The sequence below is a fragment of the Dendrobates tinctorius genome, unplaced genomic scaffold (assembly GCF_039654945.1).
Source record: "Dendrobates tinctorius isolate UK_male_01 unplaced genomic scaffold, ASM3965494v1 ptg000232l, whole genome shotgun sequence".
Classification (NCBI taxonomy): domain Eukaryota; kingdom Metazoa; phylum Chordata; class Amphibia; order Anura; family Dendrobatidae; genus Dendrobates; species Dendrobates tinctorius.
The window spans coordinates 9,452,789-9,475,464 of record NW_027361899.1 but is presented as its reverse complement, the minus strand read 5'-3'; positions in this window follow the sequence as shown (position 1 = coordinate 9,475,464).

The following is a 22,676-nucleotide window of genomic DNA, read 5'->3' as shown; positions in this document are numbered from 1 at the left end:
CTCAATGAGATCATCACGAGCACCGTGAGAATTTTATATAAATATTAAAACTCTTTCAACTTCAAATGTCTCTATAGGCTGCTTTCCTTTAAAACATAAAAGATAAAGGAGATATTTGGGTAGCGGGGATGAGCATGTCAGTCAAAATTACAATTCACCTCTTCACACTGATTTTCGATTGTCAGAGAATTTATTCTCCACAAATGTAATGTTCCTTATTATGCTCAGGGGTCTCTTTCTCTCTAGACTCCAAACTATAATAAATGTAATATGTAAGAAAAATAGGAAAATTCTTAACACTCACCTCACCCTTCAATTTTCCAGCAACTCCACAACTCATTGCCATCCATCTGGTCCTCACCACATCTTTTGATCCCATGCATTGGAATTTTCAAGCGTCTCTCACTGTGCCAAACATCCAGCTGTCATGGCGCCTGGGAGGGTTCTACATAAGTGCATAGGAGGTCCACGGCATCATGATGTCACGTTGCGCATCATAACTTCCTGCTCACATGCATAGAACCCTCCAAGGTTCCATGACAGCGAGACTACCGGCACAGTGAGAGAGAACCAAAGATTCCATTGAATTTTATTCCACTCAAATTTATTTTTTTATCTTTAGGGAGTAGAGAACAACAATTCAAAGAATCAACATGCTAAGACTTTTATATAAATACTACAGTATAATGGAGGCTGGAGGAGCCCAGATCTGGAGTATCTTGAGTGGGGTATGGTCGGCGCTCCACACTTCTAGGTTGGGTCTGTGCTGCTGAATAGTTGAGGACACTTTGATCCCGCAGACATCTAGAGGATTCCTCCTCATCATGGTGGGAATGGGGTGTGCTGCAGTGAAGCAGCTCCTCTTACTGATGTGGTGGCATGGTTGTGCCATCTTCGTGTCATCTCGCTTCATGGTCGGTTAGGACACTGATGGCATAATTCTCTAATCTGGAGTGAAATCCATCTTCTGTTTTGTGGTCACTGACAACCTTGTGTGATTCAGAGAATTGATGGCTTGTCGCTCTCCCTCAGAGCCATTGTCAACCCAACGTAACCGCTCACTTCGCAAGTCAGAGTCAATGGGACAAGAATCGTAATAAATGATGGAAATCCGAAAGAAATAAAAAGAAGAAATGGCAAATAAAAATGTTTACTTGCAAATTGTTGGCTGGGAGTTTCCTGATTTTAACAGGAGCCTGAAGAAAGTTTTACACGAGAAATAAATCATGGAAGATCATCTCTGGGGCTTTTAATATAGTGGGTCTGATCTTTGGGCAATCTTTCATTCAAACATGGCTTTCCTTGAAAATAAGCTGATCACAAGGTGTCTTCTTTTTGGGACTTCCATTGATCAACTGCAATCAGTAGGGAGAACTAGAAATATGTGTTGAATTAACCTGCAACGCCACCACAGGGGAAATGAAGCATTACACATTGTCCATTCACTTCAGTGGGCTTTGTATGCAATGCAGGACAGGACTGGTCCTCCAGAGGTGGTGATGCTTTTTATAAGAGTTCTTCACATTAAAAGGGACTTTACAAGTGCCATTCACAGAGCAAATGTGAGCCCATAGTGCATCTGTTATGTCTCATCTGGTTACTTGGTCGTCTGGATGACTGGATGTTGTGCAGCAGCCGGCAAAGAAGTCTGAATGGTAACTGGTGCAGTAGACTGCATGGAAGCTAAAGACTGACCCAAGAGAGACTGAAGGAGAAGAGTCGATATAGCGGCACAGCAGAATAGATTTGGCCCGAGTAATACTGATCATTATAGTTCGCTGTACAGAGAATAGCAGCATTGACGACGTCGGTATCTTCCAGCACTACCTGAGATATAGCAAAGTTGAGAGTTGATAAAGTCCAGGGTAGTAAAGCAGAGCCCAGCAGGGTAAATAGTAATAATCTTTATTTTTATATAGCACTAACATATTCCGCAGCGCTTTACAGTTTGCACACATTATCATCACTGCCCCCCGATGGGGCTCACAATCTAAATTCCCTATCAGTATGTCTTTGGAATGTGGGAGGAAACCAGAGTACCCAGAGGAAACCCACGCAAACTCGGGGAGAACATACAGACTCCTCGTAGATATTGTCTTTGGTGGGATTCAAACCCAGGACCCCTGCAGCTCTAACCACTGAGCCACCGTGCTGTAGCATAACAGAGGCTAACAGAGTAATACAGCAGAGCACAACAGGGTAGTATAACAGAACCCAGCAGAGTAATATAGCAGAGCCCAGCAGGGTAGTATAACAGATCCCAGCAGAGTAATATAGCAGAGCACAGCAGGGTAGTATAGCAGAGCCCAGCAGAGTAATATAGCAGAGCCCAGCAGGGTAGTATAAAAGAGCACAGCAGGGTAGTATAGCAGAGCCCGACAGAGTAATATAGCAGAGCCCAGCAGGGTAGTATAAAAGAGCACAGCAGGGTAGTATAGCAGAGCCCGACAGAGTAATATAGCAGAGCCCAGCAGGGTAGTATAACAGAGCCCAGCAGAGTAATATAGCAGAGCACAACAGGGTAGTATAGCAGATCCCAGCAGAGTAATATAGCAGAGCACAGCAGGGTAGTATAACAGAGCCCAGCAGAGTAATATGGCAGAACCCAGCAGGGTAGCATAAAAGAGCCCGACAGAGTAATATAGCAGAGCACAGCAGGGTAGTATAGCAGATCCCAGCAGAGTAATATAGCAGAGCACAGCAGGGTAGTATAACAGAGCCCAGCAGAGTAATATGGCAGAACCCAGCAGGGTAGTATAAAAGAGCCCGACAGAGTAATATAGCAGAGCACAGCAGGGTAGTATAACAGAGCCCAGCAGAGTAATATAGCAGAGCACAGCAGGGTAGTATAACAGATCCCAGCAGAGTAATATAGCAGAGCACAGCAGGGTAGTATAACAGAGCCCAGCAGAGTAATATAGCAGAGCCCAGCAGGGTAGTATAACAGAGCCCAGCAGAGTAATATAGCAGAGCACAGCATAGTAGTATAACAGATCCCAGCAGAGTAATATAGCAGAGCACAGCAGGGTAGTATAACAGAGCCCAGCAGAGTAATATATCAGAGCCCAGCAGGGTAGTATAACAGAGCCCAGCAGAGTAATATAGCAGAGCCCAGAAGGGTAGTATAACAGAGCCCAGCAGAGTAATATAGCAGAGCACAGCAGGGTAGTATAACAGAGCCCAGCAGAGTAATATAGCAGAGCACAGCAGGGTAGTATAACAGAGCCCAGCAGAGTAATATAGCGGAGCCCAGCAGGGTAGAATAACAGAGCCCAGCAGAGTAATATAGCGGAGCCCAGCAGGGTAGTATAACAGAGCCCCGCAGAGTAATATAGCGGAATACAGCAGGGTAGTATAACAGAGCCCAGCAGAGTAATATAGCAGAGCACAGCAGGGTAGTATAACAGATCCCAGCAGAGTAATATAGCAGAGCACAGCAGGGTAGTATAACAGAGCCCAGCAGAGTAATATAGCAGAGCACAGCAGGGTAGTATAACAGAGCCCAGCAGAGTAATATAGCAGAGCACAGTAGGGTAGTATAACAGAGCCCAGTAGAGTAATATAGCAGAGCACAGCAGGGTAGTATAACAGAGCCCAGCAGAGTAATATAGCAGAGCCCAGCAGGGTAGTATAACAGAGCCCCGCAGAGTAATAAAGCAGAGCCCAACAGGGTAGAATAACAGAGCCCAGCAGAGTAATATAGCAGAGCCCAGCAGGGTAGTATAACAGAGCCCGACAGAGTAATATAGCAGAGCCCAGCAGAGTAATATAGCAGAGTACAGCAGGGTAGTGTAACAGAGCCCAGTGACGTTGCGGAGCTGGGTTTGCTTGGGTGCTTTCAGATTGCATCTAGGGTCACGTTCGCTGGTCCTGTCTACGTCTCAGTGTCTGCCTCAGATAGGCTCACAGTCCCACCAATGATGCATGGCAGAAAGCATGATCGCTCTGCCAGCACCATTACGGCACCATTGACGCATATGTTCGGATCCCGTTTTGCAGGGACGTCTGACGTAACCATTAGGAGACAGGGTTCCATACAACCAAAGGATAATAAGGAATAAATTCTTGGACTTTAAGTGCGCTGCCAGACAAATTCCATAACCACACAAGGTTAAAAAAGTTAACTCTTTAATCCCTACGCGTTTCGAAGCATAATGCTTCTTCTTCAGGGGTTGACACAATGTGTCAACCCCTGAAGAAGAAGCATTATGCTTCGAAACGCGTAGGGATTAAAGGGTTAACTTTTTTAACCTTGTGTGGTTATGGAATTTGTCTGGCAGCGCACTTAAAGTCCAAGAATTTATTCCTTATTATCTGTGGTGCGGTTCCGCTGTGGACCGTTGGACGTGCAGCAGGCTGACATACTATACAGGCTTTACTTTCTCCTTGAGAAGGTGAGTATAATACTTTCAGTATTTGTACATTTTACCCGGATAAGACCCTATTGCGCTCTTGTTTCAACCTTTTAGTGAATACAATACAACCAAAGGAGAAAGAGAGCCAATTGGTTTTGTGGAGCAACACCGATGGGGACAGGCTCCTACTTTCACTAAACTCCTCTTGGTGAGCAGATTTGGTTTGCTGTCCTGGCACCCTAGTCTTCATCAAGGATGATCTTGGGGCCTTCTCTGTTAAGTTGCCCTATGCTCCTCTCCTGCAGTAGCTTTAGTAGATACTTCAGCCTCCATCCCTGTTGCCCTCAGAGGATGCAGTCGAATTCAGCAGTGCTCAGAATTGAGGGCTCCAAAGTGCAGGATCTTTGCACAGATTGCAATTTACAAACATGCCAGGAATACATGAGCCATGTACCCACTGTGGGGCGACACCACCACGCGTGCCATAATTAGCTGATCCATGGAAGGGAGCATGCGAGAGCTTGGTCTAACCTTCCACTTCTACATTTTTGAGAAGAGGCATTCTTTCACAAAGGCTCATGTCATTGATTGCCCAATGGGGCCAGAACATTGCCCGTCCACTGCGGTTAGATCACCTCTCATTTCTTAACAGCTTCGGCTTCTGTTCTAATTCTAATGTATGATACATTCAGAAAGCAAAGGAAACTCCTGTCCTGGGTTTGCAGAACGAGGAGATATATCACTGGTAGGAATTATCCCAATCTATGACTACAATGACAAAACAATATCCAACAAATAGAAAATCAGGACGGCCATTTGTACAAAATAGAAAAACGATTTTTTTTTATTCAACTGCAGGCAAATTTTCCACATTTTAGCTTGGTAGGAAAGCACACACCAGAGGCCCATGAGTCGCGGCCCATGGGTATCATATTGACCTCTGTTTGCTTCATAAATTAGAGGTAACAAGGCTATAAAAAGACAAAAATTCTCTGGTGGTGAGGACAGGCCTTGCCACCAGCAGTCACCAGGCACCACTCCAGGGCTGTCCCCGGGACTGCAGCAGCCGACCAGAGGGTCAGGTACACGGGTTAGGGGTGCTGGTGGACTAAGGCAAAGACGTAGTCAGGCAATCTGGGGTCAGAGTGGGCAGCACAGATACAATGTATGTAACCAAGTTCAGGAGCAGAGAGATCAGGATAAACTAGTAGGCTAGCTGGGTCAGAAAACAGGAGAGGCAGAACAAGAGAGCACCAGAAACTAGATAGGAACTGAACTAGAACCTTAGATCAGGAGCGGCGCGGTGAGAGGAGCTGCCTGATATAGCTCCTTCTGGTAGGGGGTAGGTCAGAGAAAATGGATATGCTGAACATGATGGGGTTAAAAGCCTGCAGTAAGTGACCGCGGTCCGTGCCCGCCAGCCTATAGCCAGGTGGAGCAGTGTTGGAAATGCTACAAGAGGCAACTCAACGAGACAGCCCATGACTGGGGAGAGCAAGACGATGACTGCAGTGAGTAGGGTGGCGCTTAGTGCCCGTGTGAGTCTCTGGCATGACACTTTCTGAGTGTTAAGTTAGTTGTCCATGAGTTTGTCCCACCACATATTACTTTCAATTGGATACAATCTCTTCAGAGAACTCCTGCATGTACAGTACTTAATCTATCTACATTTAACCCTGATGTAGCAGTGTGTAGTCTCTTTGTCAAGTTACTTTGCCTGTGGTTATCCATTTGTTTGCTGATTGCATATGTATCATAATCTGTCAGTAATCATCTGTCTCCTGATAGCACGCAACTCTGACATTAACCACTTATTTCCTGGATTTACCATACATCTTAATTTCCTGTCTATATCTACATTTGTGGCTCTGTGTTTTCATAGAATCATAGAAAGGGTAAAGTTGGTAGGGATCCCCAGGCTCATCGTGTCCAACTCAATGCAGGAGTCACTAAACCATCTCAGACAGATGTCTGTCCAGCCTCTGTGTGAATATTTCCATTGACGGATAACTCACCACCTCTCATGGCCGCCTGCTCCACTCATTGATCACCCTCACTGTCAAATGTTTTTGCTAATATCTTATCTGTGTTTCCTCCCATTCAGTTTCATCCCATTGCTTCTAGTCTTTCTTTGCGCAAATGAGACTAAAGATGATCCTTCTACAGTGTGACTGCCCATGAGATATTTGTAGACAGCTATTAAGTCTCCTCTCAGTCTTTTGCAAGCTAAACAATCCTTTAACCGTTCCTCATAGAACATACTTTGCGGTCCGCTCACCATCCTGGTAGCTTTTCTATAAACTTGCTTCAGTTTTTCAATGTCTTTTTTAAAATGTGGTGCCCAGAACTGGACACAGTATTCCAGATGAGGCCTGACCAAGGAGGAGTAGATGGGGATACATACTTCATGTGAGAGCTAGACTCTATGCTTCTTTTAATATATCCTAAAAATGTGTTTGCCTTTCTTGCTGCTGCATCACACTGTTGACTCATATTCAGTCTGTGATCTATTAGTATATCCAAGTCTTTTTCACATGTGCTGTTGTTTAGCCTTATTCCTCCCATTCTGTATATTATTTTCTTATTTTTCTTGCCCAGATGTAGGACTTTGCATTTCTCCCTGTTAAAAACCATTCTGTTAGTTGCTGCCCACAGTTTCAGGTTGTTTAAAATTACTCTGGTAAGGTGGGAGGACTGGAGTACTTTTTGCACCAAATTTTTAGACTTCTAAAATAGACTTTAGAAAACGCACAAGATAAAAAAAAGAATAAGACTCAAATTATAAATAGGTGAAAAGCACCAAAAACTAGACAAAAAGAAGGTGTGACTGCAATAATGAATCAGTTCCATAGTCTGTCTGCCTTAGCCTATTTGAGTTGATGAATTCCTGCACCTATTTGGTTCCCTCTCTATAGTTCCTTTAAAAAAATGCTAGAAACTCACTATGATGGGTGATTTACACCTAATGGAAATTATGACATCAACTTTACGTCGACTTTCATGGAATCATAGAATCCAAGAAAGTTAGAGTGGGAGCATTTTGTCGTGTCCAACCCCCTGCTCAATGCAGGAGTCACTAATCCATCTCGGACAGATGTCTGTCCAGCCTCTGCTTGAAGATTTCCATTGAAGGAGACCTCTCCACCTCTCGTGACCGCCTGTTCCACTCATTGATCACCCTCACGGTCAAAAAGTTGTTTCTAATATCTAATCTGTATCTTCTCCCTTTTAGTTTCATTCCATTACTTCTAAGAGGGACAAAAAATATTTCAATCCCCTTGCACCTGGAATCACATAAGTCCATCACGTCAGCTAAGGTTTCCCAAACCCAGTGCAATGCACGCGTGGATGAAAGGACTCACATAACATTGGGAGGATTTCAGTACTCACGTGTCATTGCATGTCTCCTTGGCATTGTAAATATGAAGAATTCTCTAAATTCCTGACAGAATCACTCAGTCTTGGCCCCCAGTCTTCTCTGTCTCATCCTCCTTGTGTCCCTTTATTCCTTCACTACAGTATGTGGCCATTGTCTTTGAATTGCAAAGAGCGGGTCCGATGTTGTCAGTTCAAAGGGAACTTGGAAAATAAAGGTGTTATTAACCGTCTTTAGATGACTGTGTCTTGTCGTCAATCTCCGCGGTTTATTCATAATATCAATTGCAGGTAAGAAAAAAAAATCCTATTAACAAGAGCATTCACTGGGCCATGATAAGACTATAATTTTCTAAGAATGGGGATTTTAACGTAAGGGCAACATGAAAGAACGAAGGTCTCCAAGAGATTTCTAATGAAAAGCAGATATTAATGTGCGGGTTATGCTTCACAATGAGATTGCTAGTGGAGGAAAACTCTGCATAGTAACCAGGAGCAAAGAATTATAAAGAGATGATGACCTCAGATCAATACATGGAAGAGCATAACATTGGAATGACCACCCGTATCTCAGATCTTCCACCCTTCTACCCTCAGCACAGAGACCAAAGGTAATCCTGAAGGAGCTGCTGAGTTCCCAAGCAAAGAGTGAAGTATCTGTCCGTGTGACCACAATAAACCGTACACTCCATAGAGGTGGGTGGCCTTTGTGGAAGAATAGCCAGGAAAAAACCTTTACTTATACACAAAAATTGTGAGACTCATTTTGAGACTCCCCAAATATTTGGACGAAGGTTCTATGGTCAGATGAGACCAAAATTTAACTTTTTGGTCACCAAAGTAAATGCTATGTCTGGTGCCAAACCAACACAGCTCATCACTCCAAGAACACCATGCCTACAGTGAAACAGGGTGGTGGCAGTATCATTCTGTGGTGATGCTTTTTGGCAGCAGGGACAAGGAAAATGGTCCGAGTCGAGGGGAAGATGGATGGTGCGGAATACAGGGATATTCTTGAGCAAAACCTGTTTCAGTTTGTCAGTGATCTTAGACTGGGACAGAGGTTCACCTTCCAACAAGACAATGACCCAAAGCACACTGCTAAAGGAACACTCGAGTGGTATAAGGTGAAATGTGTGAATATTCTGGAGTGGCCAAGTCAAAGCCCAGACCTTAATCTAATGGATAATCTGTGGTCAGACTGGAAGATTGCTGCTCACCAGAGGAAACCACCTAAGGCCCACGTGCACATGTTGAGTATTTGGTGAGTTTTTTACCTTGGTGAGTTTTTTTACCTCAATATTTGTAAACCAAAACCAGGAGTGGAACAATCAGAGGAAAAGTATAATAGAAACACATCACCACTTATGCATTTCTCACCCACTCCTGGTTTTGGCTTATAAATACTGAGGCAAAAAAATCTCACCAAATACTTAACGTGCGCACGTGGCCTTACTTGAAGGAGCTGGAGCAGTTTTGCTTTGGGGAATGGGCAAAAATTCCCGTGGCAAAATGTGGAAAGCTCATAGAGACTTATCCAAAGCAACTGTTGTAGAGCCACAAAAGGAGGTTCTACAAAGTACTGACTTTAGCGGGGGTGAATACTTATGCATGCTGAAGTTTTCAGTTATTTTGTCCAATTTGCTGTTTGCTTTACAATATAAAGAAAATCAAATGGTCACAGAAGTGGTCGGCATGTTATTTACATGAACTGATGCAAATCCTTGTAAAAACACAGTGAAATTCCAGGATGTGTGTGACATCGGTTGCCGAGCTCACCGATGTCTCTTCTCCGGCAGTAACCGCCGCTGCCACTCCCCACCGCTGTCCCCCCGGCGGTGCGCTCTCTTGCCCGGTCTTCCGCGCTGCTGCATCCCCGCGCTCTGTCCCTAGGTCGCGGGCGCGCGCGCGCCCGCTCCCTTCAACCAGCGGTGGGCGTCGCTGAAGGCGGGGCCCACCGCCCACTTCCTGGCCAGTAGGTATTTCAGGTGTCCTCCCTATGGGGAAGACGCCTGATGATTGTGTGGCAATCCTGCACTCTCTGGCCGCTGTAGTTTTGCTATAGTCCCCCTGCCTGCATTGTGTCGTGCTCAGTCCCCTCTCTTCCTGTCCAGTGTCTTGCTCAGTCCCCTCTCTGCCTGCCCTGTGTCTTGCCCAGTTCCCCTCTGCCTGCCTCGGCCTTGTCCCTTCCGTTCTTTCTCCCAGTGCCTCTGCTGCCTGTCTCCTGGGCTCCCTGTCCTAGGCCCGTCCGTCCCAACTCTCCCTCCCGTGGCTCGTGCCTCCGTACTCCTTGCCTCTGGTAGCAACGTCCTGCTACCTTTCTATTAACTGCTGCCTGGTTTCCTCCGTTTGCCCGCCCTGGTTCCCTGGTCTCTGTTCGGCCTTGTCCTTCGAGCCGTCCCTCTTGGTACCGGCTGTCGCGGTTCTGCCCCCTGCGGTCCTGCCCCTAACGATCCCTGTATAGGGGTCGGTCTTCACCTGGCATGCTCGGCCCAGGGGCTCCAGACCCGTGACCCAGAGGGTCCACTCTCGGACGTACTCGGTTCCTGAACGTCACAGTATCATCAGGCCATGGATCCCGCCGGTGCCGCTACACAGAAGGAACTACTTTTTCTACGGGAAAACCAGACCCGGATTATGTCCTTCATGAAATCCTTGGACACCCGGCTGTCTGCCCTGCAAACCTCTGACCCAGGGCATGCTCCCCTCTTAGCTAGTCTCCAGCAGGAGCTCACGCAGCAATGCGATGCTCAATCTCACATCTTGGGTTACATGGCGTCCGTCGACGATCGACTGCTTGCCTTGCAGTCCTCGGCGGCAGCTTCAACCTCATCCCGGGACGCAGCCTCATCCCCGCCCCCTCGTCTAGGAAAGCCTCCCAGGTATGGCGGAGATCCTAGGTTGTGTCGGGGCTTCTTAAACCAGTGCAGTTTGCACTTTGAGCTTTTGCCCTAGCAATATCCCACAGATCGCGCCAAGGTGGCGTTCATTATATCCCACCTTAACGGAGAGGCCCTGGCCTGGGTGAATCCTTTATGGGAGAGGGATGACCCCATAGTCTCTAGTATCAGGAACTTTCTGGAAATGTTCCGCAAAGTATTTGACGAACCCAGACGCGTAGCATCCTCCACGGAGGCCCTCCTTAACCTCCGCCAGGGTTCCCTGACTGTGGGACAGTACGCCATCCGCTTTCAGACATTATCGTCGGAGCTGGGGTGGAATAATGAGGCACTTGTGGGTGCCTTTTGGAGGGGCCTCTCAGGTAAAATCAAGGACGAGCTTGGCGGGCAGGATACCCTTACCACCCTGGAGGATCTCATATCCCTGGCCACTCGTATCGATCTGCGGTTTTTGGAATGCGCTCGAGAATCGGCTAGGGAGAAAAGGCCCTTTAGGCTCTATCAGGCTCCTATTCCACGGTCCTCTGCGCCCTCCACTAGCGCCGCCCCTGAGCCCATGCAGGTTGATTGTATCAGGCTGTCCAAACAGCAATGCAGGGAGAGGATGATGAACGGTCTCTGTCTGTATTGCGGAGGGGCCAATCATTTTGTGCGCACTTGTCCTGAGAAACCGGGAAACGCCTCCACCTAGGTCAGGTAAAAGAGGTCTACCTAGGTGATCAGAATTCCTCTCTGCCCCTTACCCTTTCAGCTTTAATCTTTGCAGGTCGGGAGCGTAGATCTGTGGAGGCGTATGTGGACTCGGGTGCGGCTGGTAATTTCATCCGGCAAGAAGAGGTTGACAAGCTCCAGATTCCGGTCGTTATCCTGAAAGACCCACGCGCTATTGCCTCCGTTGACGGCAAACCTCTCCCCGACCCCGTCACCAGGGTTACAGCCGAAGTAGACCTGCAAATTGGAGCACTTCATCTCGAGAGGATCGCCTTTTACGTCCTGCCGCAATTATCCCATGCCATTCTCCTTGGATTACCCTGGCTCAGGCTGCACGAGCCGGTTGTTGACTGGCGCTCTGGAGAGATTCTGCGTGGGGTCACTCCTGCCATGGACGTTGCCTGTGGCCCATCATCTTTCCTCGTCCGCTGGCCAAGCCTGTCGAGCTCCCGGGCCTTCCCGCCCCGTATCACGCGTATGCCGATGTCTTTAGCAAAAAAGAAGCGGATTCACTGCCTCCGCACCGGGCCTATGACTGCCCTATCGACCTGATTCCCGGGGCTACTCCTCCCAGAGGGAGAACGTATTCTCTATCCCCAGCAGAAACCACGGCTATGACGGAGTACATTCAAGAAAACCTGGCCAAGGGGTTCATTCGGAAGTCCTCGTCCCTTGCAGGCGCAGGCTTTTTCTTTGTTCGGAAGAAAGACGGATCACTCCGACCATGTATTGATTACCGAGGCCTGAACAGCATCACCGTTAAAAATTGATACCCGCTTCCGCTCATCCCTGAACTCTTCGACCGGCTGAGGGGGGCCCGGGTCTTCACGAAGTTGGATCTGCGGGGAGCTTATAATCTAATCCGGATCCGTGCAGGAGACGAGTGGAAGACGGCCATCAATACCCGGGATGGGCATTATGAATATTTAGTCATGCCGTTTGGCCTCTGCAATGCTCCGGCCGTGTTTCAGGAATTCGTTAACGAGGTGTTTCGGGATCTACTGTATTCCTGCGTGGTGGTGTACTTAGATGATATTCTCATCTTTTCGCCTGACCTGTCCTCCCATCGGAGAAGCGTTCGCATGGTCCTGCATCGCCTTCGGGAGAATCATCTCTACGCCAAGATTGAGAAATGCCTCTTTGAGCAAACCTCGTTGCCCTTCTTGGGTTATATAATCACGGATTCCGGTCTGAAGATGGATCCAGAGAAACTCTCAGCGGTGCTCAAGTGGCCACGTCCTGTTGGTATAAAAGCCATCCAGCGTTTCCTCGGTTTCGCTAATTATTACCGACAGTTTGTGCCTCATTTTTCCACAGTGACCAAGCCCATTACGGTCTTAACCCGTAAAGGAACCAAGTCAAACAGCTGGTCTTCCGAGGCGGAAGAGGCCTTCCTTGCCTTGAAATGCTCTTTTTCATCAGCACCGATCTTACATCGCCCGGTGGTCAGTAGGCCTTTTGTCCTAGAGGTGGATGCCTCCTCCACGGGAGCCGGGGCGGTCCTGTCCCAGCGGATTCCCTCTGGACGGCTGGCCCCCTGTGGGTTTTTTTCCAAGTCCTTTTCACCGGCAGAGTGCAATTACTCCATTGGAGACCGGGAATTGCTGGCCATTAAAATGGCTCTGGAGGAATGGCGGTACCTGCTTGAAGGGGCGGTGCACCCCTTTACTATCTTCATGGACCACAAGAATTTGGCCTATTTGCAGTCCGCTCAGAGACTCAATTCCAGACAAGCCAGATGAGCTCTATATTTTTCTCATTTTGATTTCAAGCTGCAATTCCGTCCTGGCAATAAGAACATCAAAGCGGATGCTCTCTCCAGGTCCTTGCAGTCGCCTGAAGGGGATGAGGGTCCTTCTTATATTATCGAGCCTGCCAAAGTCATCACCGTGGCTCCTGTGAATTTCTCTTCCCCTCCACCAGGCAAAAGCTTCGTTCCCCTGAATAAACGCCCGGAGGTGCTGTGCTGGGGGCACTCCTCTAAGGTTGCCGGGCACGTTGGTACCAAGAAGACCCTCCTGCTTCTCTCCCGTTACTACTGGTGGCCCTCCCTTTGCCAGGACGTGATGGACTATGTAGCCTCTTGCACGACCTGTGCTCAAAACAAGGTTCCGAGAGCCCGGCCTCCAGGTCTTCTTCACCTGTTACCAGTTCCGGAGGCCCCATGGCGGCAAATCGCAATGGATTTCGTAATGGACTTGCCCCGCTCTGCTGGATGCACTACCATCTTAGTCATAGCAGATCGCTTCTCCAAGATGGCCCATTTTATACCCTTGCCCGGACTACCCTCAGCTCCAAGGTTGGCCGAGATCTTCATCCACCAGATCTTCAGGCTACATGGCCTTCCTCAGCGGATTGTGTCTGACCGTGGGGTCCAATTTACCTCTCGATTCTGGAGGGCCCTCTGTCGGCTTATGGGCACATCCCTCGACTTCTCCTCCGCTTATCATCCACAGACCAACGGGCAAGTGGAACGGATTAATCAGGTTCTAACAACCTACCTACGCCACTTTTCCAACGCCCATCAAGACAATTGGGTCTCTCTCCTACCTTGGGCAGAGTTTGCCCATAATAATCATCCCAGCGAATCCACCACCAAGTCGCCGTTCTTTGTGGTCTCTGGTCAGAACCCGGGGGTTCCGCTACCCTTTTGTTCATCATCAGGAGTTCCAGCAGCAGATACTCTTGCCATGGATTTTTCGCAAATCTGGAAAGAGACCAGAGAAGCCCTCGTGAAGGCCAGCACCCGAATTAAGAAGCATGCGGACAAAAGACGAAGAGATCTTCCTCCGTATCGTCCGGGCGACAAAGTTTGGCTATTGACCAAGCATATCCGTCTAAAGGTTCCTGCCTACAAGTTAAGTCCCTGATACATCGGGCCTTTCAAAGTACTTGGACGCATTAATGAGGTGGCGTACAAACTGAGGTTGCCGGCTTCACTTCGAGTCCCTAACGCCTTTCACGTCTCGCTCCTGAAACCTGTGATTCTAAATCGGTTTCGACCTACCGCCACTGCTTCTCCTTCACCAATTGGGGCTGAAGAAGTCTTTGAAATAAAAGACATTTTGGCTATGAAAAGAGTTAAGGGGAAGACTCTTTTTCTCATTGAGTGGAAGGGTTTTGGTCCTGAGGAAAGGTCCTGGGAACCTCGAGAGAATGTTAATGCCCCTCTTATACTGAAAAAGTTTTTGGCCACTCTCAGAAGGGGGGACGTAAGGAGGGGGGTACTGTGACATCGGTGGCCGAGTTCGCCGATGTCTCTTCTGCGGTGTTAACCGCCGCTGCCGCTCCCCACCGCCGCCCCCCCCGGCGGTGCGCTCTCTTACCCGGTCTTCCGCGCTGCTGCATCCCCGCGCTCTGTCCCTAGGTCGCGGGCGCGCGCCCGCCCGCTCCCTTCATCCAGCGGTGGGCGTTGCTGAAGGCGGGGCCCACCGCCCACTTCCTGGCCAGTAGGTATTTCAGGCGTCCTCCCTATGGGGAAGACGCCTGATGATTGTGTGGCAATCCTGCACTCTCTGGCCGCTGTAGTTTTGCTATAATCCCCCTGCCTGCATTGTGTCGTGCTCAGTCCCCTCTCTTCCTGTCCAGTGTCTTGCTCAGTCCCCTCTCTGCCTGCCCTGTGTCTCGCCCAGTTCCCCTCTGCCTGCCTCGGCCTTGTCCCTTCCGTTCTTTCTCCCAGTGCCTCTGCTGCCTGTCTCCTGGGCTCCCTGTCCTAGGCCTGTCCGTCCCTACTCTCCCTCCCGTGGCTCGTGCCTCTGTACTCCTTGCCTCTGGTAGCAACGTCCTGCTACCTTTCTATTAACTGCTGCCTGGTTTCCTCCGTTTCCCCGCCCCGGTTCCCTGGTCTCTGTTCGGCCTTGTCCTTCGAGCCGTCCCTCTTGGTACCGGCTGTCGCGGTTCTGACCTCTGCGGTCCTGCCCCTAACGATCCCTGTATAGGGGTCTGTCTTCACCTGGCGTGCTCGGCCCAGGGGCTCCAGACCCGCGACCCAGAGGGTCCACTCTCGGACGTACTCGGTTCCTGAACGTCACAATGTGAGATAGCAATACATGAAAAATGCCAAGGGGTGAACACTTTTGCAAGCCACTCTATATGCATTACATGTACTTCTGTACTTCTTAAGAACCTACCCCAAAAACTACGTCATAGATATCTTATCCAGCCAATGCAGATCCTCATCCATGTTAACAACTGCTGCCTGCGTCTAGGACTCCGGCTTGGCTGATATCAGATAATATTCTTCCTTATAGAGGAGGTTAAACTGCATATTAAAAAAAATATATATCTTTGCATTTGGTGGTAAGTCAGGAGGAAACAATGTCCTTCACCATCAATCTGCTGAGAAGTGCGACTCTGTGAGTGCAGAGACATTGTCAGATCACATTGCGTCTGTGATAGCTCAATGATACAAATCTCGTGTGACATTACAGCAAGGAGACGCCACGATGAAATGTTGGAGCGTTCTGACCAAGTTGGTGATAGATAGTGAATTTTTGCAGCACATTATCTGTGTCACGATGGTCAGAGCTTCAATCACTGCAGATGCAGAGAGAGAGGCGGACAGAGGTCTGGATCTGCAAGTATAAGAGACAGGCACATGACCATTTTTAATGTCTGCATTCAGCGACGAAGCTTTGACTGGTGCTGAAGTGTCATCAGATCAGATGCTTCGTCAACCGAGGGCCACGAGTCAGGAGAGCAGCAGCGATGAAAAGATCCCGTCCTACCTCTCAGATTAGATATATGGTCAAGTGCACGCCAATGCTGTAGTATCTCTGACGAGGTAGAAAGCAGCATAAATGTTCAGTTTTGGAAATATTTGTTGTTGTAAAGAAGAGCACATCAAATTATTTCACCTGCTTTGCAAAACTCTGAACTTTTGGAGAATCAATCCTCACAAGTACAACAAAAATGGTGGCTGTCCTCCATTTGCTGGATTTCTAATGTCCAGAAAGGGTCGAAAGTGGACCACCGGTCTTCACATAAGGTCTTCAGAACCTACCTCTGGTGCCCACAAGGCCTCACATGGTGTCCAAACTGACTAGGCACAATGACGTGCGTCAGGCCATGACATCATGATGGAACCTATGATGAGAAGACGACCTGAAGACTCTAAGTGATGACTAAGCAGGGAGCTACGCGAACAAAGTGAGTATTTTTTTCACCCTACTGTTATTATATTTTTAAGAAATCACATAATAAGACACGTTCCATAAGCACTGCGTAAATATGATACAAATTTAATTTTTCCCTCTAAATTTGGGTAAATTGCCAAATTTGAATTTCAGCAGATTCACTCATCACTATTGGAGTTATTGGAGTTTTTGTGTGGTGCATGAGTTTGGAGTGCTGATTACACACAAGATTGGCCAGGTCAGAGCATTAAAAAAAAAAAAGCCCACATTATCAAATATCCTGAGATATTGCACAGCAGATGGGGATATCTGCTCCGGAACCACTGGAACTTGGTGTTGTCACATTTTTGGTAAACATGAGAACCTGCGTCGGTCTGCAGAGTCCATAGAGTAGGAGAGTAGGGCCAAAACCAACCTTGACCACATGTTTTCGGCACTCCCTTTTCCTTGGTTTATCCGGCACATCCTGTCTCGATATGACGAATGTGCAATAAAAAGACCCAAAACATTTCCGTTCTACATCACTGTAGATGTGTAGTTGTGTAGATATTTTGCTAGCAGGCCCAGAGCAGAACAGAGCTCGCGCCGCCGGAGCAGCATCTGCTTCTATCATGAAGAAGTTAAGTAAATCTCTCGTACGGCTGCATGTTTATCCTCCATAACAGCAGGTGCTCTGTCAGACCTGGAGAGCATTTATGCCTCAAAATATTACTCCTGCAGTGTTTATTGGGCACCTCTAGGGTTCATATATGGTTAAGATGATCCATGCCTACGGTTCAGTGCTGGGCTCGCACCCAACACATCAGTCACTTCTGAAAATACCTGTACGGGGAAGAAAACCACGACCAAAAAATACGAAAAACATATAGAAGGTACAAATACAGTTTATTTAATAAATAACAGACCAAGGTAAATGGAAAAACAGTGGGGAAAAGGATCCAAGCCTGATTGTACATGCAGAAAACAACAGGACACACATACAGGAGGGAGGAAGTGAATGTAGATAACATTCATTACCTGATGCATGTGTGAGGCAACCCGCCCTGTGTGTCCCCCCCGACGTGCGTTTCGGCGTGATTGACTTTCTCAAGGGGTGCAATCCCTAGCCATCCCCACACCTGTCCCATCCCCGGCCATCTCCACATCTGTCCCATCCCAGCCATCTCCACTTCTGTCCCATCTCCAGCCATCCCCACAACAGTCCCATCCCCAGCCATTCTCACACCTGTCTCTTCCCCAGCCATCCTCACACCTGTCCCATCCTGGGCCATCCCCACACCGGTCCCACCCTGGGCCATCCCCACACTAGTCCCATCCCCAGCCATCCCCACACCTGTCTCCTCCCCAGCCATCCCCACACCTGTCCCATCCTGGGCCATCCCCACACCTGGGCCATCCCCACACCTGTCCCATCCCCAGCCATTCTCACACCTGTCTCTTCCCCAGCCATCCTCACACCTGTCCCATCCTGGGCCATCCCCACACCGGTCCCACCCTGGGCCATCCCCACACCAGTCCCATCCCCAGCCATCCCCACACCTGTCTCCTCCCCAGCCATCCCCACACCTGTCCCATCCTGGGCCATCCCCACACCTGTCCCATCCTGGGCCATCCCCACACCTGTCCCATCCCCAGCCATCCTCACACCTGTCTCCTCCCCAGCCATCCCCACACCTGGGCCATCCCCACACCAGTCCAATCCCCAGCCATTCTACCACTTGTCCCAGCCATCAGCACACCAGTCCCATTCTGGGCCATCCCCACACCAGTCCCATCCCCAGCCATCCTCACCCCTGTCTACTCATCAGCCATCCCCACACCTATCCCATCCCTAGCCATCCCCACACCTGTCTCCTCAGTCATCCCCACACCTGTCCCATCCTGGGCCAACCCCACACCAGTCCCATCCCTATCCCTCCCCACACCGGTTCCTTCCTGGGCCATCTTCACATCTGTAACCTATTCATGTTCTACGGTCATAATTTTGGCAAATGCAGATCTTTGTATAATTTCAGTCATAAATCAATTCCACCCGAATTTCCCTTTGTAAAACTGTCAGAAAACCCATTTAACATGAAACCAAATCAATGCAATACAGTGACAAGCTGCAAACCACAGCACAACCACGGGGTGGCCACAAGTAGACACATATGGAATAAACATCACAGCAGAGTATCTGAATATCAAGTATGTTTCAAATTTAACACATTTTTTTAATTTAAAGTATTTATATCAACTCTCAGGCTTTTCTCCATTGTCAGGCACCTCCTTACTGCTCCTGCCTGATCTGCAGGAGGTGAAGATCTCCTTGATTGACAATTCAGGTCAATGACTTTGCAATGGTGTAATCTCGCCACAAGGCCGAATGTTCTGATGGGAGCCATAGTAGTGTCTGCAACATAGGACATTGTCCTGCTCAGTAGATGTGGTCAGCGGCAGAGGGCTACAGAACTAGCTCTGGGACCCTACTACAGAACAGTGTAGAGCCACAGAGGGGTGTCTGGTGAAAGAAGTAATATGCATGTGTAAGGGACAGAAAGGAGTGTCCGTAAGTGCACAGAGATATACGTGTATATACAGTACAGACCAAAACTTTGAACACACTTTCTCATTCAAAGAGTTTTCTTTATTTTCATGACTATGAAACTTGTAGATTCCCTCTGAAGGTATCAAAACTATGAATTAACACATGTGGAATTATATAATTAACAAAAAGTGTGAAACAACTGAAAATATGTCTTATATTCTAGGTTCTTCAAAGTATTTACCTTTTGCTTTGATTACTGCTTTGCACACTCTTGGCATTCTCTTGATGAGCTTCAAGAGGTAGTCACCGGAAATGGTCTTCCAACAGTCTTGAAGGAGTTCCCAGAGATGCTTAGCACTTGTTGGCCCTTTTGCCTTCACTCTGCGGTCCAGCTCACCCCAAACCATCTTGATTGGGTTCAGGTCTGGTGACTGTGGAGGCCAGGTCATCTGGCGTAGCACCCCATCACTGTCCTTCTTGGTCAAATAGCCCTTACACAGCCTGGAGGTGTGCTTGGGGTCATTGTCCTGTTGAAAAATAAATGATGGTCCAACTAAACGCAAACTGGATGGAATAGCATGCCGCTGCAAGATGCTGTGCTAGCCATGCTGGTTCAGTATGCCTTCAATTTTGAATAAATCCCCAAAAGTGTCACCAGCAAAGCACCCCCACACCATCACACCTCCTCCTCCATGCTTCACCGTGGGAACCAGGCATGTAGAGTCCATAAGTTCACCTTTTCTGCGTCGCACAAAGACACGGTGGTTGGAACCAAAGATCTCAAATTTGGACTCATCAGACCAAAGCACAGATTTCCACTGGTCTAATGTCCATTCCTTGTGTTCTTTAGCACAAACAAGTCTCTTCTGCTTGTTGCCTGTCCTTAGCAGTGGTTTCCTAGCAGCTATTTTACCATGAAGGCCTGCTGCACAAAGTCTCCTCTTAACAGTTGTTGTAGAGATGTGTCTGCTGCTAGAACTCTGTGTGGCATTGACCTGGTCTCTAATCTGAGCTGCTGTTAACCTGCGATTTCTGAGGCTGGTGACTCGGATCAACTTATCCTCCGCAGCAGAGGTGACTCTTGGTCTTCCTTTCCTGGGGCGGTCCTCATGAGAGCCAGTTTCTTTATAGCGCTTGATGGTTTTTGCCACTGCACTTGGGGACACTTTCAAAGTTTCCCCAAATTTTGGGACTGACTAACCTTTATTTCTTAAATTCATAGTTTTGATGCCTTCAGAGTGAATCTACAATTTTCATAGTCATGAAAATAAAGAAAACTCTTTGAATGAGAAGGTGTGTCCAAACTTTTGGTCTGTACTGTATATATTTAATGTCGGATGTTATGTACCCTTTCCCTTTAACATTATTCGTATTTATTATACACTCCATGTAAATGTCTATTTATTGCATCTGTTATATGTATTTAACATTGGACACTGTTATATAGATAGGGAAAGTGTAGTACCCTAGTTTGCCCACTAGATTGGGTCAGAGATGCTCAGCTTGTAAATAGTTAAAGTAGGAGGGGCTAACAGCTGTTACGCCAAGGAGCATCTGGAATTTGAATCAGTTGGGTGGGAGCGCCCTGTCAGGGCTGTTGACTTTGTAACATTAAAGTCAAGAGCCCTGTCATACAGAATTCGGGCCAGTATCTTTTCGGGGAGTAACACCAGGAGAAGTGCTGACAGTGCAGAATTAGTGGGTCTGCAGTTGCTAGAAGAAGACTAAGCAGTACGGGCAAGTCACTCAGAATGTGGTGGCTTATTTCATCCGTGGATATTCTTGAGACCGGGGCTAAACGGTTAAGATGGTTCCCTACTGGAGTAAGACTGATAAGATAAATCCAATGATCATAGTGGGTATATGATAATAATTAATAAGAAATATTAGAATTTCACACCCACAATAAGTGCAGACAGGGAAGACCAACTGTAAAATTAAGAAAATAAGCAATGGACAAACACAGTCATAAGGTCAAAATAAAACTAAAGAATTTTATTAATACTTAAAATACATACAGACAGACAAATGCAAGTGGGGGCTAGAAGATGAAACAGTTATTCAAACCTCATGTGTGAGGCCCAGGGTAGGTTGGCAGGAAGGCAGAAAAATGATAATGTCATGGCATAAGAATCATATATCCACAGTGGCAAAGTGAAGATAAACCACAGGTACAAGACATCATCAAACAATGCAAATAACCAGCACAGAAGCCATATGTGCATAATAGCACAGAGAAGCCTGACAAGAGTGAAAACAACAAGGCCTAAATATGGCCATATAAGTCAGGTGCATAGATAACAAGTAAATGTGCTTAGGGAAACACAAGAGTTCAAGTACCTGTAAATAGAGTAGCCGCCTTCCTCCAAGTCCCACCCACCCCGACGCGCCTCTTGATAAAGGCACGCCGAAACGCACGTCGGGGTGTTTGATGATGTCTTGTACCTGTGGTTTATCTTCACTTTGCCACTGTGCATATATGATTCTTATGCCATGACATTATCATTTTTCTGCCTTCCTACCAACCTACCCTGGGCCTCACACATGCGGTTTGAATAACCGTTTCATCTTCTAGCCCCCACTTGCATTTGTCTGTCTGTATGTATTTTAAGTATTAATAAAATTCTTTAGTTTTATTTTGACCTTATGATTGTGTTTGTCCTTGCTTATTTTTTTGGAGTAAGACTGAGCAGAGTTGATGCTGAAAGACCAGAGAGCACGGTCCATCCCAGAAGCGAGCTTAGTGGGAGAGAGGGAAAGACCGGCACAGAGGAGAAAATGTCCATTGCCAACCCTGATGCTGATGCTGGAGTGAATATGTATGCGCTGTGTAAAGGAAACAGTAAAGTTGGTTGTTCAAATATTGAACAGGACTGTGACTCTGTTTGTTCCACATCGTCTGAGGAGAAAGTTCAGCGCATAACAGAAAGTCCTGAGGGGAGCTGGAGAAAGTGACAGGTATGCTGACAGAAAACTGTCATGTCTATGTGAGGGGAGGCCAGGACTCCGTTGCCCCGGATTCCTCGGCCACAACGACGGTCCTGTCTGAACCTTACACATTCATCTCAGTAGTGATGGCATATGAGGAACTGCACCAGTGTGGCCCACGCTGCTGAACTGCACAATCATGGCCACCACTACTGGATCATCATGATCAGTAATCATTGAAGAAGATGTAGATCATAGAGCAAGATAGAAAATAGATTGCATTGTGTGACTTGCAGATACTTGAGGATGCTATCAGCACAAACCAGTTTAGCAAGATGGAAAAACCTCTTTAAGTGATTTCAAGTGACAGTAGCAAAGTTTGACAGTCTATTTCTGAGTTGAGGCACCAATGTTTTCCAATAAAGAGGTCTTCTTGTTGCCTACTTGCAAGCCACCCTGAACGCCTCCACTTTTATATCCAGCTTCAGAGGTTCAGGTTCTGGGTATCTAGGTCACTTTTTAGGAAATAACTCTGCGCGCTTACATTACGCGTTAGCCAGGATCCCAATTTTTGGGGTAGTCACTACAAGAAGACACCAGTGGATCTCCTGATCAGTTGGGACCAGGGAGGTGAGACTTTGAGGATGGATTGGGAGCAACGGGTTCAAATATTGTTTCAAGGACAATTTTTTTCTAACATCTGATGAATTTCGAAACAATAGGACATTATCTGAGACAGATAGAT